At 37.7% G+C, this 18,945-nt stretch overlaps 2 pseudogenes; one reads left to right on the forward strand and one right to left on the reverse strand.

Moving 5' to 3' along the window:
- The window catches only part of LOC130848970 (solute carrier family 22 member 10-like), a 46,077-nt pseudogene that overhangs the window by 9,045 nt on the left and 18,087 nt on the right, over positions 1-18,945 (forward strand).
- LOC130847989 (DEP domain-containing protein 1B-like) lies at positions 4,342-5,936 on the reverse strand (annotated as a pseudogene).

Below are 18,945 nucleotides of genomic sequence, written 5' to 3' on the forward strand. Positions count from 1 at the left end.
ACAAATCAAGCCTTGGTAAATTCAAAAAAATTGAAATTATAGCAAGCATTTTCTCCAACTACAACACCATGAGACTAAATATCAATTACAGGAAAAAAACTGTAAAAAATACAAAAATATGGAGGCTAAACAACACTATTAAATAACCAAGAAATCACTGAAGAAATTAAACAGGAAAGCAAAAAATACCTAGAAACAAATGACAACGAAAACATGATGACCCAAAACCTATGGGACGCAGCAAAAGCAGTTCTGAGAGGGAAGATTATAGCAATACAATACTACCTCAAGAAACAAGAAAAATCTCGAATAAACATCCTAACCTTACACTGAAAACAATTAGAGAAAGAAGAACAAAAAAACCCCAAAGTGAGCAGAAGGAAAGAAATCATACAGATCAGATCAGAAATAAACCAAAAGAAATGAAGAAAACAATAGCAAAGATCAATGAAACTAAAAACTGGTTCTTTGAGAAGATAAACAAAATTGATAAAACATTAGGCAGACTCATCAGGAAAAAAAGAGAGAAGACGCAAATCAACAGAATTAGAAATGAAAAAGGACAAGTAACAACTAACACCACAGAAATACAAAAGATCAAGAGAGACTACTACAAGCAACTATATGCCAAAAACTTGGATAACCTGGAAGAAGTGGATAAATTCTTAGAAAAGTATAATCTTCCAAGGCAGAACCAGGAAGAAATAGAAATATGAGCAGACCAATCACAAGCACTGAAATGGAGACTGTGATTAAAAATCTCCCAACATACAAAAGTCCAGGGCCAGATGGATTCACTGGTGAATTCTATTAAACATTTAGAGACGAGCTAACACCTATCATTCTCAAACTCTTCCAAAATATAGCAGAAGGAGAAATATTCCCAAACTCATTCTACGAGGTCACCATCACCCTGACACCAAAATCAGGCAAAGATGTCACAAAAAGAAAACATTACAGACCAATATCACTGATGAATATAGATGCAAAAATCCTCAACAAAATAATAGCTAACAAAATCCAACAGCACATTAAAAAAATCATGCACCATGATCAAGTGGGGTTTATCCCTGGGATGCAAGGATTATTCAATATACACAAATCAATCAATGTGATACATCATATTAACTAATTGAAGGATAAAAACCATATGATCATCTCAATAGATGCAGAAAAGTTTTGACAAAGTTCAACATTCATTTAAGATAAAAACTCTCCAGAAAGTGGGCACAAAAGGAAATTACCTCAACATAATAAAAGCCATATATGAGAAACCAAAAGCCAACATCATTCTAAATGGGGAAAAACTGAATGCATTACCTCTAAGAACACAAACAAGACAAGTGTGTCCACTCTTTCTGCTATTATTCAATATAGTTTTGGAAGTTTTAGCCACAGCAATCAGAGAAGAAAAAGAAATCAAAGGAATCCAAATTGGAAAACAAGAAGTAAAATTGTCACTCTTTGCAGATGACATGATATTATACACAGAAAACCCGAAAGACTCTACCAGAACACTGCTAGCACTAATTGATGAGTTTAGTAAAGTAGCAGGATACAAAATTAATGCACAGAAATCTCTTGCATTCCAATACACTAACAACGAAAGATCAGAAAGAGAAATTAGGGAAACATTCCCATTCACCATTGCAACCAAAAGAATAAGATACCTAGGAATAAACCTGCCTAAGGAGGCAAAAGACCTGTATGCAGAAAACTATAAGACACTGATGAAAGAAACCAAAGATGATACAAACAGATGGAGGGACATACCATGCTCTTGGATGGGAAAGATCAACATTGTGAAAATGACTACCTACCCAAAGCAATTTACAGATTCAATGCAATTGCTGTCAAATTACCAATGGCATTTTTCACAGAACTAGAACAAGAAATTTTATGATTTGTATGGAAACACAAAAGACCTCAAAGAGCCAAAGCAATCTTGAGAAGGAAAGATGCAGCAGCAGGAAACAGGGTCCCTGACTTCAAACTATACTATAAGGCAACAATGATCAAGACAGTATGGTACTGGCACAAAAACAGAAATATAGATCAATGAAAGAGAATAGAGAGCTCAGAGGTAAACCCACGCACATATGGGTACCTTATCTTTGATAAAGGAAGCAAGAATATACAATGGAAAAAAGAGCCTGTTCAATAAGTGGTGCTGGGAAAATTGGACAGCTACCTGTGAAAGAATGAAATTAGAACACTTCCTAACACCATACACAAAAATAAATTCAAAATGGGTTAAAGACCTAAATATAAGGCCAGACAGTATAAAACTCCTAGAGGAAAACATAGGTAGAGCACTCTATGACATACATCAAAGCAAGATCCTTTTTGAACCACCTCCTAGAATAGTGGAAGTAAAATAAAAAATGAACATATGGGGCCTAATGAAACTTAAAGCTTTTGCACGGCGAAAGAAACCATAAACAAGACAAGAAGACAACCCTCAGAATGGGAGAAAATATTCACCAATGAAGCAACGGGCAAAGGATTAATCTCCAAAATATACAAGCAGCTCATGCAACTTAATACGAAAAAAGCAAATAACACAATCCAAAAACGGACAGAAGACCTAAATAGACATTTCTTCAAGGAAGACATACAGATGGCTAACAAACACATGAGAAGATGCTCAACATCACTAATCATTAGAGAAATGCAAGTCAAAGCCACAATGAGGTATCATCTCACTCCAGTCAGAATGGCCATCATCACAAAATCTAGAAACAGTAAATGCTGGAGAGGGTTTGGAGAAAAGGGAACTCTCCTGCACTGTTGAGGGGAAGGTAAGCTGGTACAGCCACTAAGAAAAACAGTTTGGAAGTTCCTTAAAAAACTAAAAATGGATCTACCACATGACCCAGCAATCCCACTCCTTGGTATATACCCAGAGAAAACCATAATCCAAAAAGAAACATTTACCATAATATTCATTGCAGCACTCTTTACAATAGCCACGACGTGGGAGCAACCTAAATGCCTATCAACAGATGAATGGATAAAGAAGATGTGGCACATATATGCAATGGGATATTACTCAGCCATAAGAATGAATGAAATTGAGTTATTTGTAATGAGGTGGATAGACCTAGAGACTGTGATACAGAGCAAAGTAAGCCAGAAAGAGAAAAACAAATACCGTATGCTAACATATATATGGGATCTTCAAAAAACATGGTACTAATGAACCCAGTGACAGGGCAAGAATAAAGATGCACATGTAGAGAATGAACTTGAGGATACGTGGGCTGGGGGGCAAAGGGGAAGCTGGGACGAAGTGAGAGAGTAGCATGGACATATATACACCACCAAATGTAAAATAGATAACTCATGGGAAGTTCCTGCATACCATAAGGAGATAAAGTCGATGGTGGGTGATAACTTAGAGGGCCACGGTAAGGAAGGTGGAGGGAGTTGTGGGAGGGTGGGGATATGGGGATATATGTATAAATACAGCTGATTCACTTTGGTGTACCTCAGAAATTGGCACAAAAGTGTAAACAATTATATTCCAATTCAATTTGCCACTTTAGCCAAGAGTGAAATTATGCCACTGCAGGCAGATGAAAATCTACCTCACTTACAAATAAACATCAACTAATATATACATCATAAAAGGACCAGCTTTCATAAAATCATAGCATCCAACAAATCTGCCATATAAGACACAGCCATTGTAATAAAGAACGTTAAGAATCTTTGTGCAACAGTGAAAAACAATTTACACAGCAGAAATCACAACTGGCTATTAGGTCAATAGCATCACAGTAACAGTACCCAGTGTCTTTCTTATTTAAGTATATAGACTATTTTGCAGTCTTGGTTGTCACAAAGACATCAGTAACTAGGGTGTACACACAAATATTTTATAAACACTATAGAAAACAACAAATAAAAAAATACCCTTAAATTCTGTAACAATTATAAACACGTTAACATTACCACTACATATTTGTCTCATTATTTTTAATCGATTTGTACACTTTAAAAATAGCATTTTAGGGCTTCCTAGGTGGTGCAGTGGTTAAGAATCTGCCTGCCAATGCAGGGGACACAGGTTCGGTCCCTGCTCCAGGAAGATCCCACATGCCACGGAGCAACTAAGTCCGTGTGCCAAAAAAAAAAAAAAAAAAAAAAGAAAAAGAAAAAAATAGCATTTTATAAAAATACTGATAATGGCTCAACATTTATTGAAGTCAGGAAATCTTTATAATTCAGTAGTCTGTGGTTTATGTGCTTCTTTCTTTCACCATAGTTCTCTAACCACCCATTTACTCAAAACAACAGCAACAACAGAGGTCTCTAACACCTATCCAAGTATTACATTCAAAAACGTCTGGTTCTTTGAAATGGTTGGAAGGGGTTTTTTAATGCCCACATCAGCAGCTGTGGTTTTGCTTCAGGTTTTTCAGGAAATAGTAGTGCTTCACTTTCTGGTGTAGGAAATCATTCTTGGTAGACTTCAGGATAGGATTTTTGAAACTGCTTCAATTTCTTCTTCTTTTCTTTGCTGGAGGGTTTGGCATCTGTGATGACTTCCTCCAACAAGACTGCCAGAGGTTCCTGAGAGCCATATGATCTTTGGTATTCAAATTCCTCTGGGCTAATTTGACAGCAAAATGATGGAGCAGATAGAATAATATCCATATCTGCTTCTGGGTATTTTATCTGGACTCTTCGTAGATGGGCCACACGCTCCTCTATGGAGGTCTGCGAGACCAAAGGGACTTTCAGAATCTCCTGGTAATTGTCCATCAGAAATGTCACCAACCTAGCAGCTAATAGGTCATCGAAGTCCATGTCATCTTTGGAACACAAGATACAATGGGAAAATGTCTGAACCATCAGTGTTCGGGGGCCAAAGCCATCACACAGTGGTGGCATCTCCTTATTTAAGCAGATTCTTGCCATCATCCTCATCAACAGCTGTAGCTGTAACTTTCTCCTATTTTTAGGGGGCAGGAGGAGGCAGCAAATTTGAAATGCTTCAATGGTCATTTTCTCTTTCGGTAACAAACCTAACACACTGACAAAGGCAGCAAAAATGTAAGGTGAAATGTAAGCAGAGGCTCTTTCAAGTGACCATAGTAATCAGCTATAGTTTTAAAGACATCCTTTTCAAATCCTAAATACATAGGCTGCTTCAAATCTGAACAATTAGGCCAATTTGCAAAACACTTCATAGCTGACAGTACCCAATGAGGAAATTCTTTTGACTTGTCATCAAGGATAACAACTCCCTGCTTGCTCACACTATATACATTATGGATGATGAACTTAGAATTGACAACTTTAACATCTAAAACTTCTCCTAAGGAATTCAGGTCAAGGATTTTCTGTAAATATGATAATATCATAGTCTTCCATATCTCTTCTGCTTTGGCCTCTGTCAACTCTCTGTGGTGGACAAGACAGCAAGCCAACACCTCTCCAATAGCAATACTGTGATGCTTGTACCACATCTCAGAATTCATCACAACTGGCCTCACTGGGATGTTCTCTTGTGAAGTGCCTGGTGGGGGATCATCACATTCTGGAAATTTAATAACATTCTTTTGATATGGGGGCCTCTTTCGATATGGTTTCAGAGGTGAGGAAGGAGGAAATCTGTACAAGTGACGGTTGCCTTCAAAGTCTTCCTGGCCCCATTTTCCCTTGATGTCTTCAATAATATGATTCTTCAGGAATATTTTTTAGCAGCTGGACAATTTGTTTGCAGGTCACTTCAGGGCCAAAGTTTTGGCTGCACCTCACATTTCATGTAGCCAGTCCACAGCTTTGGCTGCTGTGAAGCAATGTTCGTAACTTTTAAAATGACAGCGATGTTTCCATAATGGAATCTTGGTGCGAAAAATCTTGACTGTTTCATTCCACAGCTTGGTGACCCAGTACGGCCCAGGCCCCACGATGCGGTGCTCCATGGCCTGCATGCAAGAACAGCTGCCGCCGCAAAACAGCTGATCTCCCTGTCCCAAGTTTTAATTTATTAATTAATTAATTATTTTATTTTATTTTTTTTGGGGGGTACACCAGGTTCTATCATCTGTTTTTATACACATATCCCCGTATTCCCTCCCTTCCTTGACTCCCCCCCTCGAGTCCCCCCCTCCCTCCCCGCCCCCGTCCTCTAAGGCATCGTCCATCCTCAAGTTGGACCCCTTTGTTATACAACAACTTCCCACTGACTATTTTACAGTTGGTAGTATATATATGTCTGTGCTACTCTCTAGCTTCATCTCAGTTTCCCCTTCACCCCCAGCCCCCTCCCATACCTCGAATTCTCCAGTCCATTCTCTGTATCTGCATCCTTGTTCTTGTCACTGAGTTCATCAGTACCATTTTTAGATTCCGTATATGTGAGTTAGCATACAATATTTGTCCTTCTCTTTCTGACTTACTTCACTCTGTATGACAGATTGTAGTTCTATCCACCTCATTACATACAGCTCCATCTCATCCCTTTTTATAGCTGAGTAATATTCCATTGTATATATATGCCACATCTTCTGTATCCATTCATTTGTTGATGGGCATTTAGGTTGCTTCCATGTCCTGGCTATTGTAAATAGTGCTGCAATAAACATTATGGTACATGTTTCTTTTTGGATTATGGTTTTCTTTGGGTATATGCCCAGGAGTGGGATGACTGGATCATATGGTAGTTCTATTTGTAGTTTTTTAAGGAACCTCCAAATTGTTTTCCATAGTGGCTGTACCAACTTACAGTCCCACCAACAGTGCAGGAGAGTTCCCTTTTCTCCACACCCTCTCCAACATATGTGGTTTCCAGATTTTGTGATGATGGCCATTCTGACTGGTGTGAGGTGATACCTCATTGTGGCTTTGACTTGCATTTCTCTGATGATGAGTGATGCTGAGCATCTTTTCATGTGTTTGTTGGCCATCTGTATGTCTTCTTTGGAGAAATGTCTATTTAAGTCTTCCACCCATTTGTGGATTGGATTATTTGCTTTTTTGGTATGAAGCTTCATGAGCTGCTTGTATATTTTGGAGGTTAATCCTTTGTCCGTTGTTTCATAGGAAATTATTTTTTCCCATTCTGAGGGCTGCCTTTTAGTCTTGTTTATGGTTTCTTTCGCTGTGCCAAAGCTTTTAAATTTCATGAGGTCCCATTTGTTTATTCTTGATTTTATTTCCCTGATTCTAGGAGGTGGGTCCGAAAGGATCTTGCTTTGATGTATGTCATAGAGTGTTCTGCCTATGTTTTCCTCGAGGAGTTTTATAGTGTCTGGCCTTACATGTAGGTCTTTAATCCATTTGGAGTTTATTTTTGTGTATGGTGTTAGGAGGTGTTCTAATTTCATTCTTTTACATGTTGATGTCCAATTTTCCCAGCACCACTTATTGAAGAGGCTGTCTTTTTTCCATTGTATACTCGTGCCTCCTTTGTCAAAGATAAGGTGCCCATATGTGTTTAGGCTTACTTCTGAGTTCTCTATTGTGTTCCATTGATCTTCCTTTCTATTTTTGTGCCAGTACCATACTGTCTTGATCACTATGGCCTTGTAGTATAGTTTGAAGTCAGGAAGCCTGATTCCACCAACTGCATTTTTCCTTCTCAAGATTGCTTTGGCTATTCGGGGTCTTTTGCGTTTCCATACAAATCATAAGATTTCTTGCTCTAGTTCTGTGAAAAATGCCATTGGTAATTTGATTGGGATTGCACTGAATCTGTAAATTGCTTTGGGTAGTACAGACATTTTCACGATGTTGATTCTTCCAATCCAGGAACATGGTATGTCCCTCCATCTGTTTGTGTCGTCTTTGATTTCTTTCATCAATGTCTTAAAGTTTTCTGCATACAGATCTTTTGCCTCCTTAGGCAGGTTTATTCCTAGGTAGTTTATTCTTTTGGTAGCAATGGTGAATGGGAGAGTTTCCTTAATTTCTCTTTCTGCTCTTCCGTTGTTAGTGTATAGGAATGCAAGAGATTTCTGTGCATTAATTTTGTATCCTGCTACTTTACTAAACTCATCAATGAGTGCTAGCAGTTTTCTGGTAGAGTCTTTAGGGTTTTCTATATATAATATCATGTCATCTGCAAAGAGTGACAATTTTACTTCTTCTTTTCCAATTTGGATTCCTTTTATTTCTTTTACTTCTCTGATTGCTGTGGCTAAAACTTCCAAAACTATGTTGAATAATAGTGGTGAGAGTGGACACCCTTGTCTTGTTCCTGTTCTTAGAGGGAATTCTTTCAGTTTTTCCCCATTGAGAACGATGTTGGCTTTTGGTTTTTCATATATGGCTTTTATTATGTTGAGGTAATTTCCTTCTATGCCCATTTTCTGGAGACCTTTTATCATAAATGGATGTTGAACTTTGTCAAAAGCTTTTTCTGCATCTATTGAGATGATCATATGGTTTTTATCCTTCAATTAGTTAATATGATGTATCACATTGATTGATTTGTGTATATTGAATAATTCTTGCATTCCAGGGATAAACCCCACTTGATCATGGTGTATGATTTTTTTAATGTGCTGTTGGATTCTGTTAGCTAGTATTTTGTTGAGGATTTTTGCATCTATATTCATCAGTGATATTGGTCTGTAGTTTTCTTTTTTTTGTGACATCTTTGCCTGGTTGTGGTATCAGGCTGATGGTAGCCTCGTAGAATGAATTTGGGAGTGTGCCGCCTTCTGCAATATTTTGGAAGAGTTTGAGAAGGATAGGTGTTAACTCTTCTCGAAATGTTTGATAGGATTCGCCCGTGAACCCATCTGGTCCTGGGCTTTTGTGTGTTGGGAGATTTTTAATCACTGCCTCAGTTTCCGTACTTGTGATTGGTCTGTTCATGGTTTCTATTTCTTCCTGGTTCAGTCTTGGAAGATTGTATTTTTCTAAGAATTTATCCATTTTTCCAGGTTATCCAACTGATTGGCATATAGTTGCTTGTAGTAGTCTCTCATGATGTTTTGTATTTCTGAGGTGTCTGTTGTTACTTCTCCTTTTTCATTTCTAATTCTGTTGATTTGCATCTTCTCCCTATTTTTCTTGATGAGTCTGGCTAATGGTTTGTCAATTTTGTTAATCTTCTCAAAGAACCAGCTTTTAGTTTTATTTATTTTTGCTATGGTTTCTTTCCTTTCTTTTTCATTTATTTCTGCTCTGATCTGTATGATTTCTTTCAGTCTGCTCACTTTGGGGTTTCTTTGTTCTTCATTCTCTAGTTGTTTTAGGTGTAAGCTTAGGTTGTTTATTCGATCATTTTCTTGTTTCTTAAGGTAGGACTGTATTGCTATAAACTTCCCTCTTAGAACTGCTTTTGCTGCGTCCCATAGGTTTTGGGTTGTTGTGTTTTCGTTGTCATTTGTTTCTAGATATTTTTTGATTTCCTCTTTGATTTCTTTAGTGATTCCTTGGTTGTTTAAGAGTGAATTGTTTAGCCTCCATATGTTTGTATTTTTTGCAGTTTTTTTTCCTGTAATTGATATCTAGTCTCATGGCGTTGTGGTCTGAGAAGATGCTTGATATAATTTCAATTTTCTTGAATTTGCCGAGGTTTGATTTGTGACCCAAGATGTGATCTGTCCTGGAAAATGTTCCGTGTGCACTTGAGAAGAACGTGTAGTCTGTCGTTTTTGGATGGAATGTCCTATAAATATCAATTAAGTCGAGATGGTCTAATGTGTCATTTAAAGCTTGTGTGTCTTTATTTATTTTCTGTTCGGATGATCTGTCCATTGATGTAAGTGGGGTGTTCAAGTCTCCCACTATTATTGTGTTCCTGTCGATGTCCCCTTTTATAGCTGTTAGCATTTGCCTTATGTATTGAGGTGCTCCTATGGTGGGGGCATAGATATTTACCATTGTGATATGTTCTTCTTGAATGGATCCCTTGATCATTATGTAGTGTCCTTCCTTGTCTCTTTTAATAGTCTTTACTTTCAAGTCTAATTTGTCTGATATGAGTATTGCTACTCCAGCTTTCTTTCGACTTCCATTTGCATGGAATCTCTTTTTCCATCCCTTTCCTTTCAGTCTATGTGTATCCCTTGGTCTGAAGTGGGTTTCTTGTAGGCAGCATATAGAAGGGTCTTGTTTTTGTATCCATTCAGCCAGTCTGTGTCTTTTGGTTGGAGCATTTAATCCATTTACATTTAAAGTGATTATTGACATGTGTGTTCCAGTTACCATTTTCTTAATTGTTTTGGGTTTGTATTTGTAGGTGTTTTCCTTTTCTTGTGTTTCCTACTTAGAGAAGTTCCTTTAGCACTTGTTGTAAGGCTGGTTTGGTGGTGCTGAATTCTCTTAACTTTTGCTTGTCTGGAAAGCTTTTGATTTCTCCCTCAAATCTGAATGAGAATCTTGCTGGGTAGAGTATTCTTGGCTGTAGGTTTTTCTCTTTCAGGACTTTCAGGATATCCTGCCATTCCCTTCTGGCCAGCAGAGTTTCTGTAGAAAGGTCAGTTGTTATCCTTATGGGTTTTCCCTTATATGTTGCTTGTTGCTTTTCTCTTGCTGCTTTTCATATTTTTTCTTTGTGTTTAATTGTCGTTAGTTTGATTAATATGTGTCTAGGTGTATTTCTCCTTGGGTTTATTCTGTATGGGACTCTCTGTGCTTCTTGGACTTGGTTAATTATTTCCCTTCCCATGTTGGGGAAGTTTTCCACCATAACCTCCTCAAATATTTTCTCAGACCCTTTCTTGTTTTCTTCTTCTTCTGGGATGCCTATAATTCGAATGTTGGTACGTTTAAGGTTATCACTGAGGTCTCTGAGACTGTCTTCTAATCTTTTTATTCTTTTTCCTGCTCTGTGGCATTTATTTCCCCCATTCGATCTTCCAACTCACTTATTCGTTCTTCTGCCTCAGTCATTCTGCTGGTTATAGCATCTAGAGTATTTTTAATTTCAGTTATTTTGTTATCCATTGCTGTTTGTTTTTCTGAGTTCTTATGAACTGTTTCTTGTACTTTCTCTATTTTGTTATCGAGATTTTGTATCATTTTTACTATCATTACTCTAAATTCTTTTTCAGGCATTTTTCCTATTTCCTCCTCATTTATTTGGTCTTGTGGGTTTTTTTCCTGCTCCTTTGCCTGCATGGTGTTTCTTTGTTTCCTCATGGTTGTCCAAACTTTTGGGGTTGCTTGTCCTGGCGATAGAGGTGTTTATAGAAGACTGTCCAAGCCTCAGACTAATGTCCAAGTATTGGATTAAACGAATTTGAAGTCTAGGAAACACATACATGTATAAGACACACAATTACTGAATCCGTTAGGACATAAGGCTCTAGAAAGACCTGACAGAACCCCAGTGTGCTATCAGATATTCAAAGAGAAACCCAACAGAAATTGACAACGCAAAGAGAACAAATCAGAGACAAAAGCAAAAGCAAACAAGCAAACAAATAACACCTTCCACATACAAACATTAATCCAGGGAGATTTTGTAATCTAGGATCAAATATAGAAAAGAGCCAGAGTACCACATCAGAGAGTGGAGATTCTCAGAATGTAATTAGACAACTTTACTAAGAACTAAGATAAGGACAAAAGCCTAATATTAAATACCAAGGCAGTGTGTCATCTGGAGAATAGAGCAAGGAGTCTGAACAGACCGATAGTGTTGCTTATAAGTATGTTAAGATAAAATAAGCTTAAAATGGCTGGAAGAAAGGGGAACAGAAGTGCGTAATGTGGTTGGAAATATGCAAATAAAAAGAAAGGAATAGAAATGTATAAAAGATAGTAATGAAAGGAAAGTATGAGAGATATATTGTCTGTACTACCAAAAACTTAGCTAGATATAGAAGTACATAAAAAAAAAGAATAAAAGATATCAATAAAAAATTATGTTATAAAACTTGTAAATCCCTTAGGGCTAAGATCGTATTTAATAATGAAAAAAAAAAAAAAAAAAAGAGAGAGAGAGAAAAAGAAAGAAAAAAAAAATCCAGAACTGATCCCAGAATGGACCAGTTCAATAGGTATTGATACTACTATTTCTGTTTCCTTAGCGTCTCAGCTGTAAGTGTCCTTCTCCATGCCTTCTCCATGCCTTTTTTTGCATTATTCTGTGACCAGCAGAGTTTCCTTTATTGTTCGTCTGTAAGCGTTGGTGTGTGGGGAGGGAGAGGGTACAATTGTGGCTCTTTCTCCTGGAAGTGAGTGAGCAGTGGCGCACTGTTGCTTCAGTCAGGCTTGGAGGTGCCTGTTGCAGAGGGACGCTGGTGGCTCAGGCGTAAACAGAAAGTCTTAGAGTTGGGCCTCTCTCGGGTTTTTTTTTTTTTTTTCTCTCTCGGCAGCCTCCCTGCTGCTGGCATTGCAAGGGGTTTTAATCTAGCCCCGCCTGAGCACCTGAGAGTGCTTGTTATCCCTGAGTGCCTTAGGTGGCCCACGGGCGTCTCTCCACTGCCTGTTGCAGAGGTGCCTAAAGAGAGAGAGAGGCTATGCAAGTGGCTCCTCCCCCCTGCCCATGAGCCTGCAGCCTCCAGCCTCCATCATGGCTGGGCAGCTCTCAGGGACGGGCACTCCTCTCCGCGGACCTCCTCCCTTCTGTCCTCTCGGTGCGTCACCCTACTGGCAACAATGTTTCTCACCCTGAACCAGCTCTCCAGTTCCCATGCTCCCGCTCCTGGACCCTCCGTTCAGCAGCGGATCGACCTCTCAGTACAGAACGCTGAGCTGCGCTGCAGACCCTCCGTATGTTTCTCACTCCCTCCCGTCTGCCACAGCTCCGCCGCTTCACCCTCTTTGAGCTGTCATAGATGCCCCCTTACCGGCTATATCAGGCTCCCCACGGTCCTTTCTGGTGTCTGAGGCCATCTGCTGGTGTTCAGCTGGTTCTCTGTGGGAATTACTGCGTCCTTCCGTACATTCCCAATGCATCTGTGGAGAGGGATGCACTCCATGTCTCTCTACTTAGCCGCCATCCTGTCCCTAGTTTTGAAGTGTATCTTTTGTAGACAGCATATATATGGATCTTCTTTTTGTATTCATTTAGCCAGTCTGTGTCTTTTGGTTGGAGTATTTAATCCTTTTACATTTAAGATAATTATCAATATATATGTTCCTGTTACCATTTTCTTAGTTGCTTTGGGTTTGTTTTTGTAGGAATTTTTCTTCTCTTGTGTTTCTCACTTAGAGAAGTTCCTTTAACAGTTGTTTCAAAGCTGGTTTGGTGGTGCTGAATTCTCTTAGTTTTTGCTTGTCTATAAAGATTTTGATTGCTCTGTCAAATCTGAATGAGATCCTTCCTGGGTAGAGTAATCTTGTTTGTAGGTTTTGCCCTTTCATCACTTTAAATATATCCTGCTACTCCCTTCTGGCCTGTAGAGTTGCTGCTGAAAAATCAGCTGATACCCTTATGGGGATTCCCTTTATATTATTCATTGCTTTTCCCTTGCTGCTTTTAATATTTTTTCTTTATATTTAATTTTGATAGTTTGATTACTATGTGTCTGGGTGTGTTTCTCCTTGGCTTTATCCTATGTGGGATTCTCTGTGTTTCCTGGAGTTGATTGACTATTTCTTTCCCCATGTTAGGGAAGTTTTGGACTATAATCTCTTCAAATATTTTCTCAGATCCTTTCTCTTTCTCTTTTTCTTCTGGGACCCCTATAATTCAAATGTTGGTGCATTTAATGTTTTCCCAGAGGTCTCAGACTGTCCTAAATTCTTTTCATCCTTTTCTCTTTATTTTGCTCTGTGCCAGTTATTTCCACTGTTCTATATTCCAGGTCACTTATCCATTCTTCTGTCTCAGTTATTCTGCTATTGATTCCTTCTAGAGTATTTTTAATTTCAATTTTGTGTTGTTCATTACAGTTTGTTTGCTCCTTAGTTCTTCTAGCTCCTTGTGAAACATATCTTGTATTTTCTCCATCTGTGCCTCTGTACTGTTTCTGAGATCTTGAATCATCTTTTTTTTTAAAAGCACTTTATTGGAAGATAATTGCTTTACACTCTTGTACCAGTTTTTGAGGTACACCAAAGTGAATCAGCTGTATTTTCACATATATCCCCATATCCCTTCCCTCCTGTGACTCCCTCCCAGCCTCCCTATCCTGGCACTCTAAGTCATCACCCATCATTGAGTTGACCTCCCTTTTTTACACAGCAACTTCCCACTAGCTATCTATTTTACAGTTGGTAGTGTATATATGTCTATGCTACTCTTTCACTTTGGCCCAGCTTCCCCTTTGCCCCCTCACCCCTGTGTCCTTAAGTCCATTCTCTGCATCTGCATCTTTTTTCTTGATCTGTCACTGGGTTCATCAGTACCATTTTTTTAGCGTCCATATATATGAATTAGCGTATGGTGTTTGTTTTTCTCTTACTGTCTTGCTTCACTCTGTATGACAGTTTCTAGGTCTATCCACCTCATTACATATAGCTCCATTTCATTCCTTTATATATTCCATTGTATATATGTGCCACATCCTCTTTATCCATTCATCTGTTGATGGGCATGCAGGTTGCTCCCATGTCCTGGCTATTGTAAATAGTGCTGCAATGAACATTATGGTACATGTTTCTTCTTGGATTATGGTTTTCTCTGGGTATATGCTCAGGAGTGGGATTACTGGATCATATGCTAGTTCCACTTTTAGTTTTTTAAGGAACCTCCAAACTCTTTTCTATAGTGGCTATACCAACTTACATTCCCACCAACAGTGCAGGAGAGTTCCCTTTTCTCCAGACCTTCTCCAACATTTATTATTTCTAAAATTTTTGATGATGGCCATTCTGACCAATGTGACGTGATACCTCACTGTGGCTTTGACTTGCATTTCTCTAATGATTAGTGATGTTGAGCACCTTTTCATGTGTTTGTTAGCCATCTGCATGTCTTTGGAGAAATGTCTATTTAGGTCTTCTGCCCATTTGTGGATTGGGTTATTTGCTTTTTTGGTATTAAGCTGCGTGAACTGTTTATATGTTTTGGAGATTAATCCTTTGTCCATTGCTTCATTGGCAAGTATTTTCTCCTGTTCTGAGGGTTGTCTTCTTTTCTTATTTATGGTTTCTTTCACTGTGCAAAAAGCTTTTAAGATTTTCAGTCCCATTTCTTTACTTCTGATTTTATTTCCGTTATTCTAGGAGGTGGGTCAAAAAGGATCTTACTTTGACGTATGTCTTAGAGTGCTCTGCCTATGTTTTCCTTTAGGAGTTTTATCGTATGTGGCATAACATTTAGGTCTTTAATCCATTTTGAGTTTATTTTTTGTGTGTGGTATTAGGAAGTGATCTAACTTCATTCTTTTTCATGTAGCTGTCCAATTATCCCAGCACCGCTTATGGAAGAGGCTGTCTTTTTTCCATTGTATATTCTTGCTTCATTTGTCAAAGGTAAGGTGCTCATATGAGCGTGCGTTACCTCTGGGATCTATATTTTGTTCCTTTGGTCTATTTTTCTGTTTTTGTGCCAGTACCATACTGTCTTGATCACTGTAGCCTTGTAGTATAGTTTGAAGTCAGAAGCCTAATTCCACCAACTTCATCTTTCCTTCTCAAGATTGCTTTGGCTATTTGGGGTCTTTTGCATTTCCATACATATCATAAGATTTCTTGTTCTAGTTCTGTGAAAAATGTCATTGGTTATATGACAGGGATAGTATTGAATCTGTAAATTGTTTTGGGTAGTACAGGCATTTTCATAATGTTGATTTTTCCCATCCAAGAATGTGGTATGTTTCTCTATCTGTTTGTATTGTCTTTGATTTCTTTCCTCAGTGTCTTATAGTTTTCTGTATACAGGTCTTTTGCCTCCTTAGGCAGGTTTATTCCTAGGTATTGTATTCTTTTTGTTGCAATGGTAAATGGGATTGTTTCCTTAATTTCTCTTTCTGCTTTTTTGTTTTTACTGTATAGGAATGCAAGAGATTTCTGTGCATTAGTTTGGTATCCCATTACTTTACTAAATTCATTGATTAGTACTAGCATTTTTCTGGTAGAGTCTTTTGGGTTTTCTGTATATATGATCATGCCATCTGCAAAGAGTGACAATTTTACTTCTTTTCCATCTGGGATTGCTTTTATTTCATTTTCTTCTCTGATTGCTGTGGCTAAAACTTCCAAAACTATGTTGAATGATAGTGGTGAGAGTGGGCACCCTTGTCTTGTTCCTGTCCTTAGAGGCAAAGCTTTCAGTTTTTCACCATTTAGAGTGATGTTGGCTTTTAGTTTGTCATATATGGCTTTTTTTATGTTGAGGTAATTTCCTTCTATGTCCATTTTCTGGACAGCTTTTATCATAAATGGATGCTGAATTTTGTCAAATCTTTTTCCGTATCTATTGAGATGATCATATGGTTTTTATCCTTCAATTTGTTGATGTGATGTATCACATTGATTGATTTGCATATATTGAAGAATCTTTGCAACCCAGGGATAAACCCAACTTGCTCATGGTGTATGATGTTTTAAATGTGCTGTTGGATTTTGTTAGCTAGTATTTTGTTGAGGATTTTTGCATCTATATTCATCGGTGATATTGGCCTGTAATGTTCTTTTTTTGTGAGATCTTTGCCTGGTTTTGGTATCAGGCTGATGGTGGCCTCATAGAACGAGTTTGAGAGTGTTCCTCCTTTGGCGATATTTTGGAAGAGTTTGAGAAGGATACGTGTTAGCTCCTCTCTAAATGTTTGATAGAATTCGCCTGTGAAGCCACCTGGCCTTGGGCTATTGTTTGGAGCATTTTAATCGCAGTCTTTATTTCCGTACTTGTGATTGGTCTGTTCATATTTTCTATTTGTTCCTGGTTAAGGCTTGGAAAATTGTATTTTTCTAAGAATTTATCCATTTCCTTCAGGTTATCCAATTTGTTGGCATATAGTTGCTTGTAGTAGTCTCTCATCATCTTTTGTATTTTTGTGGTTTCATTTGTTACTTCTTTTTCATTTCTAATTGTGTTGATTTGCTTCTTCTCTCTTTTTTCTCATGAGTCTAGCTAATGGTTTATGAATTTTGTTTATCCTCTCAGAGAACCAGCTTTTCGTTTCATTGATCTTTGCTATTGTTTCCTTCCTTTCTTTTTCATTTATTTCTGATCTGATCTTTACAATTTCTTTCTTTCTGCTCACTTTGGGGTTTTTTTGTTCTTCTTTCTCCAATTGTTTGAGGTGTAAGGTTAGGTTGTTTATTCGATATTTTTCTTGTTTCTTAAGGTATGAGTGTATTGCTATAAACGTCCCTCTTAGAACTGCTTTACTGTGTCCCATACATTTTGGGTTGTTGTGTTTTCATTGTCATTTGTTTCTAGATATTTTTTGATTTCCTCTTTGATTTCTTTAATGATTTCTTGGTTGTTCAATAGTGTATTGTTTAGCCTCCATATTTTTGTATTTTTTCCAGTTTTTTTTCCTGTAATTGATATCTAGTCTCATGGTGTTGTGGTCAGAGAAGATGCTTGATATGATTTCAATTTTCTTGAATTTGCCAAGGCTTGATTTGTGACCCAAGATGTGATCTATCCTGGAAAATGTTCTATGTGCACTTGAGAAGAAAGTATATTCTGTAGGTTTTGGGTGGAATGTCCTATAAATATCAATTAAGTTGAGATTGTCTAATGTGTCATTTAAAGCTTGTGTGTCCATATTTATTCTCTGTTTGGGTGATCTGTCCACTGACATAAGTGGGGTGTTAAAGTCTCCTTTTATGGTTGTTAGCATTTGCCTTATGTATTGAGGTGCTCCTATCGTGGGTACAGAGATATTTACAATTGTTATATCTTCTTCTTGGATGGATCCCTTGATCATTGTGTAGTGTCCTTCCTTGTCTCTTTTAATAGTCTTTACTTTAAAGTCTAATTTGTCTGATATGAGTATTGCTACTCCAGCTTTCTTTTGACTTCCCTTTACATGGAATATCTTTTTCCATCCCTTTCCTTTCAGTCTGTATGTGTCCTTTGGTCTGATGTGAGTTTGTTGTAAGCAGTGTATAGAAGGGTCTTTTTTTTTTTTTTTGTATCCATTCAGGCAGTATGTGTCTTTTGATTGGAGCATTTAATCCATTTACATTTAAGGTGATATTGACATGTGTGTTCCGATTACCATTTTCTTAATTGTTTTGGGTTTGTTTTTGTAGTTCTTTTCCTTCTCTTGTGTTTCCTACTTAAAGAAGTTTCTTAAGCAATTGTTGTAAGGCTGGTTTGGTGGTGCTGCATTCTCTTAACTTATGCTTGTCTGTAAAGCTTTTGATTTCTGTGTCAAATGTGAATGAGATTCTTTCTGGGTAGAGTATTGGCTGTAGGTTTTTCTCTTTCAGGTCTTTCAGCATATCCTCCCACTCCCTTCTGGCCTGCAGAGTTTCTGCAGAAAGGTCAGCTGTTATCCTTATGGGTTTTCCCTTATATGTTATTTATTGCTTTTCTCTTGCTACTTTTCATATTTTTTCTTTGTGTTTTAATTTTTGTTAGTTTGATTAATATGTGCCTCTATGTATTTCACCTTGGGTTTATTGTGTAGGACTCTCTGCACTTCTTGGACTTGAAAATTATTTCCTTTCCCATGTTGGGGAAGTTTTCCACTATAACCTCTTCAAATAGTTTCTCAGTGCCTTTTTTTTTTCTTCTTCTTCTGGGATCCGTATGATTCGAATGTTGGTGTGTTTAATGTTGTCACCAAGGTCCCTGAAACTGTCTTCCATTCTTTTTATTCTTTTTTGATTTTCCTGTTCTGTGTCAATTTTCCCCCTTTCTATCTTCCTGCTCACTTCCTTGTTCTTCTGCCTCAGCTTTTCTGCTGTGTATACCATGTAGAGTATTTTTAATTTCAATTGTTTTTGTTCATTACTGTTTGTTTGCTCTTTAGTTCTTCTTAGTCCTTATGGAATGTTTCTTCTATTTTCTCTGTTTTGTTTTCGAGATTTTGGATCATCTTTACTATCGTTACTCTGAATGCTATTTTAAGGCAATTTTCCTATTTCATCTTCATTTATTAGGTCTTTTGAGTGTTTTAT

The sequence above is a fragment of the Hippopotamus amphibius genome, chromosome 3 (assembly GCF_030028045.1).
Source record: "Hippopotamus amphibius kiboko isolate mHipAmp2 chromosome 3, mHipAmp2.hap2, whole genome shotgun sequence".
In the NCBI taxonomy this organism is placed as follows: domain Eukaryota; kingdom Metazoa; phylum Chordata; class Mammalia; order Artiodactyla; family Hippopotamidae; genus Hippopotamus; species Hippopotamus amphibius.